Consider the following 12834-nt stretch of genomic DNA (forward strand, 5'->3'; position numbering starts at 1 on the left):
CTCATAAGAATCTAGGAAAAACTTTTGGAGATTTGCAACAATATGAAAAACTCACAGATGAACCACATGATCTAGAAATATCAAAAAAATAAAATTAGGTGTGTCATGAATGTGTACAATATATGTAGATACTAATCTATTTTATCATTTGCTATCATAAAATATAGCAAATCTATTATAAAAAGTTAAAACTTATCAAAACTTACCCACACAAACATTTATAGACCATACAAGGCACGATTCACAGTTGAGAGAAATGTAAACAAGTGTAAAGATACAATACTAAGTCATAACTGCATGAAATTAACTGTAGTACATACTGTACTATTGTGATAATTTCATAGCCCCTTCCTGTTATTGTGGTGAGCTCAAGTGTTACCAGTATCCGCTTAAAACACTGTGTGAGAGGCACCTGTGTGTCTCAGTCAGTTGCGCATCCAACCCTTGATTTCAGCTCAGGTCATAATCCCAGGGTTGTGGGATAGAGCCCTGCATCAGGACTAAGCATGGAGCCTGCTTAAGATTCTCTCCCTCTCCCCCTCTGCTTCTCTCTCTCTCTGTGTCTCTCAAATAAAATTTTTTAAATACACACTGTATGATACTGATCCTCTCTGTATGAATAATATGTCTCTCCAGTAAACTGGGAATCACAGTAATAAGTGATCTCTCCTGGATCTCACATAGTTTTCATCATGTTTAGTGCAATACTGTAAGCCTTGAATGGGACCCAAACAAAGTGTCACTAGTGATGCTGGGAGTGCTCCCAAGAAGCTGAGAAAAGTCACGACATTACAAGAAAAAGGTGAATTGCTTGATATGTACCATAGATTGAGATCTGCAGCTGCAGATGCCTGCTGTTTCAAGACAAATGAATCTAGTGTAAGGACCGTTGTCAAAAAAAAATAAAAATAAAAAAAAAATAAAAGGACAAGTCATGAAGCTGTTGCTACAGTTCTGCCAGCAGGTGCAGAAACCTTGAACTTTTTGCAAACTCCCTTTTTATCTCATACTGAAAATGCAGCTTTTATGTGGGTTCTGGATTGCTATAAAAAAGGCATAATTATAGACTCTAATATTTGAAAAAAAAGTGAAGTTATTATATGACAACTTAAAGCAAAAGGAAGGTGAAGCGTGTGATGCTAGAGAATTTAATGCCAGTGAAGGATGGTTTGATAATTTTAAAAAAGAAGTTTGGCTACTAATGTCAAGCTAACAGGAGAAGCAACTTCTGCCAATCAAGAGGCAGCATATGAGTTCCCAGACACCATTAAGAAATCATTGAGGAGAAAGGATATCTGCCTAAACCGGTTTTTAATGCAGATAGAAGTGCCCTATTCTGGAATAAAATGCCACAAAAGACATTTATTAGAAAGAAAGAGAAGTGAGCACCAGTTTGAAGGCAAGAAGGGAAAGTCATCTGTACTGTTTTATGCAAATACGGTCAGGTTTATAATCAGGACTGCTCTTATCTATAAAGCTGCTAATCCCTTAGCCTTGAAGGGAAAAGATAAACACCAGCTGCCAGGTTTTTGGTTGTACAACAAGACAGCCTGGACAACAAGAACACTTTTTCTGGATTGATCCCCTCAATAGTTTGTCCCTGAAGTCAGGAAGGATCTTGCCTTTGGGGATTGCCTTTTAAAGTTCTTTTGATATTGGACAATGCCTCTGGCCACCCAGAACCCCGTGATTTCAACACCAAAAGTGTTAAAATGGTCTACTTGCCCCCAAACACAATGTCTCTAATTCAGCCTCTAGATTAGGGGGTCATAAGGACCTTTAAGGCTCATTACACATGGTACTCTGTGGAAAGGGTTGTTAACGCACGATGAAAGTAAGGAAGGATTACATCATGAAAGTTAAGGAAGGATGCCATCATTGTTATAGAAAAACCTGTGGAAACCATCAAGCCTGAATTTATTCTCCTCACTGAATTTATGCCTTGCAATCATTACCAATCTGATAGGCAAATATTATTTCATTGTTGCTTAATGTTTTATCATGTTAATTGTCATTTTAGCTTATTTTGAGAACCATCTATTTGCATTCTCTGGCTATTTTTTGTCTATTAGTTGTGTCTATTTTTCTTATGGATATAAATAAGATTTTATGTAACAAAATTAATAAGTTTATCTGCTATACATGTTGCCAGTATATTTTCCCAGTTTATTTGTCTTTTACTGGATTTGTTGTAATAATTTTTAACTGGGCATATTGGAGACTGGAAATAAGTTAGGCGTACCTACCACCACCTCCCCCAGAATTATGTATCAGAGGGGTGCCTGTCTGGCTCAGTTGCCAGAGTATGTGACTCTTAATCTTGAGGTCATGGGTTCAAGCCCCATGCCAGGTGTAGAAATTACTTAAATAAATAAACTTAAAACAAAGAATTATGTGACAGAATGTCTTGTGATCATTTTCAAACTGCATAGCCCCTGGAAGTTCTGATTCACACTTTTAGGAGCATATGCTGCTCCCTTCCCAAGAATCTCAAGTATAAATAGCTTGCACTGGATAATCATCATTTTTGGGTCATCCAGTATGTACAACCAGTCTTTCCTTTTTATGGTTAATGCCACTGATTCAATCTTCCTTCACACAGCCATCCGTTAAAGCCATGCAGCCACACTTCAAGTCAGCACTCAAGGATGTAGTGATAAATCTGCCAAACCATGGTATTTCTGCCAGCTCTTCCAGGCTTGATTACACTGAGAAAAGTTCTGTCACTCTCACTTGAATATTGTCTGGGTTCCCAGTTCCTTCATTTACTATATCCTAGAATACCTCCATCTTCACCAGTGATATAAACCTTGACCAAGAAATCTGATAATAAATGGAAAGTGTTAAGGATAGTTCCTCTTCACCATGCTTTTGTCTTGCCATTACTAACAGTCAGTCTGGTTTCATTGTAAGAAAAGACCAAGGGGTTCCTAAGAGGAAATTAATTAATCATTATAAACGAAATAAACTGTATTTCAAGGACCTAGTATAAAAATCTGACCCTTGGTTCCAGGCCAATGTTTAGCTAATTCCAGAAGCCATCTTTCTTGAGCCATTCTGGTATTCTGTGAATGCCTTAAGGAAAATGACTGCGTGTGAATTTAAAGACATTTTCTAGTAGTTAGCTGCAATGTTTTGGGCCCAGCAGCTGTGCAGAGGGACATGCACACAAAATGAATGATTACACAAAAATGAGTAACCTCCTTCAGACCTTGGAGAAACAGCCTGGACTCTGAAGAATCCATAGACAAAACAAAAAGACATCACCAGAAGGAAAGTATTGACTTTTATAAGATCACTTTATATACCTGGCCCCTTTTCTCCTTTTTTCTCATCAGCTCCTTCTTTCTGACCTTTGAATGTTAAGAGTTCTTTCTGGTTGTTTTATAGTCTTCTCTTTTTCTTGTAATTATACTTCCTGTCTAAATTATTTGACCCATTCTCTTGGCATTAGTTGCCATCTGTTTATAACTCCCAAAATGTATATCTCCAGCTTAGATCCTTCTTCAGGCTCATATATCTCACAGCTTGTGTAATACTTTCTCTTTGATGTACCTTAGACATCTGAATTGCAGTGTACTAGAACCTATTCCCCGCCCCCCCATCTGTTCTTTCATATTTCTCTATTTCCACACATGCCAAAAAGCATCACTGGTACTTCATTCTCTCTTACCACCGACATCCAATCCATGACCAACTATCATTCTAGATGCAAAATTTATCTTTGACTTCTTCCACTTACCTCAGCTCTCCTATATACACTTTAACCTAAGCCTCCCTCGTCTCCTGCACCTTACTCACCTCAATCACCTCTTAACTCTCTGCATCCATTTCTTCCTTTCTGCAATTTATTCTCACAACAGTTTAAGTACTTGTTAAAAATTGTACACCAGATCATGGCGCTTCTTGCCTTAAAACCTCTTAATACTTCCACTGTTCTCAGGAAGCTTCAAGCCTCTACATATGCCTCCCTGCCCACTATTCCTCTGCCACCTCTGCCTTCACTCTACAATGAAGCAATGGAGCTATTCTTGACTTCTTTGAGTTTCTTCAAAGATCCAAGCTCCTCCTTGCCTCAAGGCTTATGCACACAAGTTTTCTGTTTCTTCGAATGTTCCTTTCACAACCTGCTATTAGAGCTAACTTCCACCTTACTATTAATGTATCACCTCCATGGAGAGCTCTTCCTGATTTCCATGGCTAAGTTTTATACACCTTCATGGTATCTTGTACTTTTCTATCATACTACTTATGTCATTTAGTATTAGGTATGGATATATATTACAGAAAAACTGAAAATAAGAGTGCCTAAAATGGGCGCCTGGGTGGCTCAGTCAGCTAAGTGTCTGACTTTGGCTCAGGTCATGATCTCATGGTTTGTGAGTTTGAGCCCCGTGTCAGGCTCTGTGCTGATGGCTCAGAGCCTGGAGCCTGCTTTGGACTCTGTGTCTCCCTCTCTCTTTGCCCCTCCCCCGCTGGTGCTCTGTCTCTCTCTCTCTCTCAAAAATAAATAAACATTAAAAAAAAATTTTTTAAGGCGTGCCTAAAACATGACAGAAGTGTTGTTGTTGTTGTTGTTGTTGTTTTCTATGACTTACTTGAAGTCAGGAGGTAGGCTGACCAAAACTAGTAGAGAGAAAAAGATCAATAAAAGGTAATCATCTTTTATACAACTTCAAAATACATAAAATAATTTTTAAAGACTAAGGAAAAAACTAGACAAATTCAAAATCATTGTCAGGGAATTTAATACCATCTCTTATATTTGATAGAATAAATGGAGAAAATATAGATTTATATTACAATGTAAATCATTTGACCTCGTTGAGGCTTATGGGACACTAAATCCAACTACTAAAGAATACACATTCTTTTTTAGTGCCCACAGAACATTCACAAAGATCTAGAATTTTCCGGGCCATCAAATAATTCTCAACAAATTTCAAAATATTGAAATAATATACCCTATGTTCTCTGACCACAAGGGAATTAGATAAAAAATCAATAACAATACTAAAAAAATGCTAACCACTTGTATATTAAGCAACATGATCTTAAATAACACATGGGTCAAAAAAATTCAAAAACGAAACTAGAAAATGCTCCAAACTGAATAATAATTAAAACATAACATACTAAAATGTGTGGGATGTAGCTAGAGCAGCTGTGAGAAGAAAAAAAAAATTACTTAAAACACTTTTATTTGACAAGAAGAAAGATTTACAATCAGTGCTCTAAGCTTCTAACTTAAAGAGCTGGGAAGAAAGTAAAATCAAAGTAATTAAAAGAAATAAAATAATAAAGATAAGAGCAGAAGTAAAAGGAAACAGAAAATAGCCTGTTGAGAAAATCAGCAGAACCAACAGTAGACTCTTTGAAAAGGTTAAGAAAGTTGATAAACCCTGAGGTAAGATAATAAAAAAAAAAAAAGAAAGAAAGAAAGAAAGGGAGAATGAAAGAAGGATATTATCACAGAACCTGCAGGCATAAAAATGATAATAATGTAATACTATGAGCAATTTTATGCTAGAAGATTTGATAAATTGGATAAAATAGACTAGTGCCTCAGAAAATGTAGCTTATCAAAACTAAAACAAGAAGAAATGAAGAAATGTGAAGTCTGAATAGCCATAAACCGTGAAAGAAATTAAGTTTGTAATTTAAAAATGTCCCAACAAAAAGCTCCAGACCGATAGCATCATTGCCAAATTCTATGAAACATTTAAGGAAGGAATAATGGCAATCTTACACATTTTTTAGAATACAAAGAAGATAACTCTTCCCAACTTATTTTATGATGTCAACGTAACTCTTATACCAAAATCTAAAAAAGACTTGTCAAGAAATGTAAAATACAGTGTAACATTCCTCATGAACATAGATATAAAAATCCTTTTAAAATCTATCAAAACAAATTCAGCAAAATATAAAGAGGGTAACACATCTTTAATGCACCAAATAACAGCATGTCAAAATACATGAGGCAAAAACTAATAGAACTGCAAGGAGAAGTTGAAAGCTCCATTATTATAGTTGGAGACTTCAACACCCCTTTTCAGTAATTGATAGGTGAAGCAGGCAGAAGATCAGTAAGGCTATAGTTGGCCTAAACAACACTATCAATCACCTGATCTGATATAAAATACTCTAACAGTATATGTCTTCTTCTCAAGCTTATATGGAACATTCATCAAGATAGACTATATTCTAGGCCATAAACACACTTTAACAAGTTAAAAAGCATAGAAGTCATACGATATGTCCTCAGACCATAACACAATCAAACTAGAAATCAATAACAGAAAAATAACTTGAAAAACCTCAAATATTTGGAGATTAAACAGCATATTTCTAAATAACACATGGGTCAAAGAAGAGGTTTCAAGAAAAATTTTTAAATACTCTGAACTAAGTTAAAATAAAATTAAAACATTAAAACTTGTATAATGTGGCAAAAATAGTGCTTAGAGAGTTTTTATTGCATTAAATGAGTATATTAGAAAAAGAAATCTAAAATCATTAAGCTTTTAATTTAGGAAGCTGGAGATTATCAATGTGAATTTAAAGCAAGCAGAAGAAAAGAAAAATTAGAGGAGAAATTAATGAAATTGAAAATAAGAAAACAGAGGAAAAAAACCCAATAAAACCAAAAGCTACATCTTTGAAAACAAAAATGTAACTGATAAAGGTCCAGTGACCTAGTGAAGCCAAATAAGATCTAAAATTCATACACCTGTAGCCAAACCAACTTTAAGGAAAAAAGGAAAGAAGACACAAATTATTGACAGAAATGAAAAAGTGGTCATTACTACTGGTTCCATGGACACTAAAAGGATAATAAATGAAGACTCTGAACAAATCTATGTCCACAAATTTGATAGCTTAGATGAAACAGACCAATTTCTTGAAAGACACAAACTACCAAAATTCAGGGGCACCTGGTTGGCTCAGTCAGTTGAGCATCTGACTCTTGATTTCAGCTCAGGTCATGATCCCAGGGTCATAGGATTGAGCCCTGCATAAGATTCTCTCTCTCTCTCCCTCTGTCTCCCACCCCCATCTCTGTAAAATAAGAAATAAAAATAAATAAATTTAAAAATCCACCAAAATTCATACAAGGAGAAACAGAAAATGTAAATGGAACTATATCTATTATAAAATTGTAATTAGTAGCTCATAACCCCAGTCCCAGATGGTTTCACTAGTAAATTCTAACAAACATTTAAGGAGAAAATGATTCTTTACAATTTCTTGTAAAAATTGTATTTGTAAAGAACAATTCTTTACAATTTCTTCCAGAAAATAGAACCAGAGGGAACACTTTCTAACTCATTCTATGAGGCCACCATTATCCCAATACCAAAAACAGATCAAGACATTATGATAAAGGAAAACTACAGATCAAAATCTCTCATCAACATAGATGTAAAAATCCTCAAGAAAATATTACCAAATTAAATCCAACAGTGTATAAAAATAATTAGACTTATTCTAAAGTGGACTTATTCTAGCTAGGCAAGGCTGGTTCAATGTTCAAAAATCAATGTAATCCACCATATCAACAAGCTACAGGAGAAATTCTTATTGATCTTATCGACTAATACATAAAAGGCATTTGACAAAATCCAACATCTATTCACATTAAAAACTCTCACTGAACAAGAAATATGAGGGATTTCCTCAACTTGATAAAGAATCTTTACAACCTATAGCTAATATCATATTTAAAAATGAAAAATTGGACACTTTCTTTTTAAAATAATGAACAAGATGAGGATATCCCTTTTCACTACTCCTATTCAATATTGTACGGTAAGTCCTAGCTAGTGCGATAAGAAAATAAAAGGAAGTAAGTACATACAGATTGGAAAACAGGATATAACACTGACTATATGGAAAACCCCAAAGAATAAACCACAACAAAAAACTTTTGGAACTACTAAGTGAATAGAGGAAGTTCATAGCATACAAGAATAATATACAAAAGTCAGTTGCTTTACCAGTAATGAACAATTGGAATTTGAAATCTAAAAATAGTATCACTTACAATGGTATCTAGGAAAATTAAATATTTAGGTATAAATCTAACTCAGGTATATGATTTATATACGAGATCTGTGTATGGAAACTACAAAACCCTCATGAAATAAATTTAAAAATCTTTTTTTCAACGTTTATTTATTTTTGGGACAGAGAGAGACAGAGCATGAACGGGGGAGGGGCAGAGAGAGAGGGAGACACAGAATCGGAAACAGGCTCCAGGCTCTGAGCCATCAGCCCAGAGCCTGACGCCGGGCTCGAACTCACGGACCGCGAGATCGTGACCTGGCTGAAGTCGGACGCTTAACCGACTGCGCCACCCAGGCGCCCCTAAAATATACACGTAAAGGGAGAGAAATGATATTCCATGTTCACTGACTGGAAGACTAAATGTTGTTAAGATGTCAGTGCTTCCCAATCTGATCTAGATATTCAATGCAGTACCAATCAAAATCCCAGCAAACTCTCTTGTAACTGTTAACAACAAACTGATTCTAAAGTTTTTATGGAATGCAACAGAATAGCAAACACAATACTGGAGAACACAATTGGAGAACTTATACTGCTTTCAAGGCTTCCTATCAAGCTACAGTAATCAAGATGGTGTGGTATTGAAAGAACGAACTCATAGAACAATGGAAGAAATATAAAGCCCAGAAATAGATTCACACATATATAGTCAACTGATCTTTGACAAAGGAACAAAGCCAATTCAATGAAAAAAGGATAGATTTTCAACAAATGGTACTAGAAAAATTGTACATCCATATGCAAAACAAAACAATAACAACAATAAAAACTAGACAGAGACCATCTATCTTTCATCAAAATGAACTCAAATTGGATCATAGACCTAAATGTAAATGTAAAATAATAAAACTTCTAGGTGAAAAGATAGTATAATCTAGGTGACTTTTGGTGATTAGTTTTTTAGATACAACACAAAAACACAATCTGTGAAAGAAAAAAATTGATGTCATTAAAATAAAAACTTCTGCTATGTGAAAAATTGTTTAGAGAATGAAGAAACAAACCACAGACTTGGAGAAAATATTTGCAGAACACTTATCTGACAAAGCTTTGTATTGAAAATATACAGAGTATTCTTGGGTCACCTGGGTGGCTCAGTTGGTTGAGCATCCGACTTCGGCTCAGGTCATGATCTCAGGATTCAAGAGTTCGAGCCCCGTTTTGGGCTCTGTACTGACAGCTCAGAGCCTGGACCCTGGCTTTGGCTCCCTCTCTCTCTGCTCCTCCCTCACTTGTGCTCTGTCTCTCTCTCAAAAATAAATAAACATTGAAAAAAATAAAATATACAGGCTATTCTTACAACTCAACAGTAATAAGACATATAACTCAATTTAAAAATGAGCAAGAGATCTGGACAACTCACCAAAGAAAATATACAGACGGCAAATAAACACATGAGATGCTCAATGTCATTTTCCATTAGAGAACTGTAAATTAAAACAACAATGATGGGGCACCTGGGTGGCTCAGTTGTTTTAGCATCCGACTTCAGCTCAGGCCATGATTTCACAATTTGTGAGTTGGAGCCCCACATCAGGCTCTCTGCTGTCAGCATGGAGCCTGCTTTGGATCCTCTCTCTCTCTCTCTCTCTCTCTCTCTCTCTCTCTCTCTCTCCCTCTCTCTCTCCGCCCTACCTGTTCTCAGGCGTTCTCACTCTCAAAAATAAATAAGCATTTAAAAATAATAAATAAATAAAAAATAAATACAACAATGATATACTACATGCCTATTAGAATGGCTAAATTCCAAAAGAGCCTGACAAATCCATTTGCTGGTAAAGTTACAGAGCAATAGGAGTTTTCATTCACTGATAAGAATGCAAAAGGAAAAAAAAAACTGGTACACCCATTTTGGAACACAGTTTAGCAGTTTCTAAACATAGTCTTATCATATAATCCACAAATTGTGCTCCTGGGTATTTGCCCAAACAATTTGAAAACTTATGTCCAACAAAATGTTTCACATTGGGATGCCTGCATGGCTCAGTCGGTTAAGTGCCCAACTTAAGCTCAGGTCATGATCTCACAATTCATGAGTTTGAGCCCCAAATCAGGTTCTACACCAGATTCTCTGTCCCCCTTTCTCTCTGCCCCTCCCCCTCCCTCTCTTTCTCTCTCTCTCTCTCTCTAAATAGTTTTTAAAAAACTTATAAAAAGTTGCAATTGATGTATATAGTAGCTTTATTCATAATCACTAAAAACTGAAAGCAACCAGGCTGTTCTTTATTATTATTTTTTTTTATTTGAGAGAGAGAGAGAGAGAGAGAGAGCACTAGTGGGGGAAAGGGCAGAGTGAGAGAGATACAGAGACAGAGAGAGAATCCCAAGCAGGTTCCACATTCAGTGCAGAGCCTGAAGTGGGGCTTAATCCCATGACTCTGGGATCATGACCCCAGCCAAAATCAACAGTCAGACATTTAACTGACTGAGCCACCCAGGCACCCCTCAAGCTGCTCTTTAATAGATGAATGGATACACAAATTGTGGTACATTCATACAGTGAAATATTATTCAGCAACAAAAAGAAATAGGCTATTAAGCCATGAGAGACATGGTTGAAACCTAAATGAATGTTGCTAATTGAAAGAAACTAGTCAAAAGGCTATATACTATATGATTCCAATTGTTTGAAACTTCTGAAAAGGCAAAACTATAGAGACAGTAAAAAGACCTGTGGTTCCCAGGGGCCCAGGGAGATAGGAGGAGGTTGAACCTGTGTAGTACAGGACATTTCATAGGGCAACGAAACTATTTTATATGGTAGTGTAATGGTAGATAAGTAACACTATGTGTGTCTCACAATCCATAGAACTCACTCAGCAAAGTGTGAGTCTTAACATATAAAAAAAATTTTTTTAATCATTTAGAGGTTGGGGAATCCCAAGATGGAATACAGACTGTGACAAAAGAATATAATTGTTTTATAAAATGTATGCTATGACCTCACAGAATGGGGTCAGAGTAAAATTTACTGATGTAAATAAATTTGGAAATGAGTAGCATCTGTAAGAATAAAGGCAAATGGAACTGCACATAGGCAATGTACTCTAGTTGGTAAAGTAGTTTCCCACAGGAGTACAAGTCAACAATTCTGATATTGCTGTATGTGTATAGTAGGATTAAACAATTAAGTAAACACATGGCAAATGATGTGAGCTAGGTTTCACACTGTTGGAGTGGAAGTTTATAGGTAAGCTGGAGGAGGCTAGAATGATCCATGTGGTAATAGATTAGAGTTTGAGACACCAGTGTAAACTCATGTTTAGCTTAATATAGATGAAAATGGTTAAACATAGATGTATTTATCGATATGTGTATATACACAAGTTAATATATGCATGTCTATATTTTTGCTTTGTCAACTGAGAGGGTTTAGAAGTATTGATATATTACTAGCAACAAGCACACTTATTACCCAGATTTTGGTTTCTAATACTATTCTCCAATCAAAGTAATCAGGGATCCTTGGAAAAATGACTGATTCTAAGACTGGGGCAGGAAATGCATAAGAGGATCTCAGAACATCTTTTAGTACTAGAAATTAAAGATGTGTTCAAAGAGGAAAAAATAATTGGTGTGGGTACGGCAAAAGGACACAGGAGACAACTGGAAGAGCGCCCAATGCCCAAAGTTGAAACACTTTGAGCAAAAAAATAGATAAAGTAGTGTTTAAAATAAATATTTATGAGTACATACTGATATAAACAAATGACTGGATAAATGGGGAAGAAGAGAGAAATATCTCTTGTAGATGAATTCCAAATAATTCCTTGAGTAAGGGATACACATAGTGACTTATTTCCAAAGAGCACAATATGGAAAGGGAAGAAAAAGAGAAATTTTACAATGGATAAATCTGACAAACACTCCCTCAGCCAGGTGATCAGGGTCAACATCAACAATGATAAGAAATGTTGATAGTATATACCTTGCTCTGATGTAATGAAAGAGGCGCTTTACCCTATGTAATGAAAATGGTCTTTCTACCCCAAACTCATAACCCAAGTAGAATCATGTGGAAAACATCAAATAAATTCCAATTGAGGGCCATTATATAAAATATCTAACTAGTACTCTTTAAAACTGCCAGGGTCATCAAAAGCAAAGAAAGTTTAAAAAACTGTCATAGCCAAGAGGAGCCTAAGAAGACATGAAAACTAAAAATAATGCATTATTCTGGATGGGATCCTGGAACAGAAAAAGCACATTAGGTAAAAACTAAAGAAATCTGAGTAAAGTACTGGGGCGCCTGGGTGGCTCAGTCTGTTAACCGTCAGACTTGGGCTCAGGTCATGATCTCTTGGTTTGTGAGTTTGAGCCCTGCATCAGGCTCTGTGCTGACAAGCTCGGAGGCTGGAGCCTGCTTCAGATTCTGTGTCTCCCTCTCTCTCTGCCCCTCCCCTGCTCATGGTCTGTCTCTCAATAATAAATAAATGTTAAAAAAAATTTTTTTAAATAAAAAAAAAGTAATCTGAGTAAAGTACTATCTCAGCATTAGTTCAATAATTGAGACAAAGGTATCATATTAATGTAAGATGTTAATAATAAGGGAAACTGGGTGTAGGGTATATGGGACTCTACTTTCAGTTTTTATTTAAATCTAAACTGTTCTAAAAAATAAATATTTTTTAAAATTATAAATAATTAAAATATGGGGGACACCTGGGTGGCTCAATCAGTTAAGTGTCTGACTTCAGCTCAGGTCATGATTTGGCAGTTTGTGGGTTCAAGCCCTGCGACGAGCTCTGTGCTGACAGCTTAGAG

At 35.9% G+C, this 12834-nt stretch overlaps 1 long non-coding RNA gene across 1 annotated transcript in view; it reads left to right on the forward strand.

Annotated features, from left to right (window-relative positions):
• LOC121029707 (uncharacterized) overlaps positions 1-12834 on the forward strand; it is a 29500-nt gene that overhangs the window by 2561 nt on the left and 14105 nt on the right. The gene's annotated exons all lie outside the window — the stretch shown is intronic.

Source organism: Herpailurus yagouaroundi, unplaced genomic scaffold (assembly GCF_014898765.1).
Source record: "Herpailurus yagouaroundi ecotype Mexico unplaced genomic scaffold, PumYag 139, whole genome shotgun sequence".
NCBI classification, from domain to species: domain Eukaryota; kingdom Metazoa; phylum Chordata; class Mammalia; order Carnivora; family Felidae; genus Herpailurus; species Herpailurus yagouaroundi.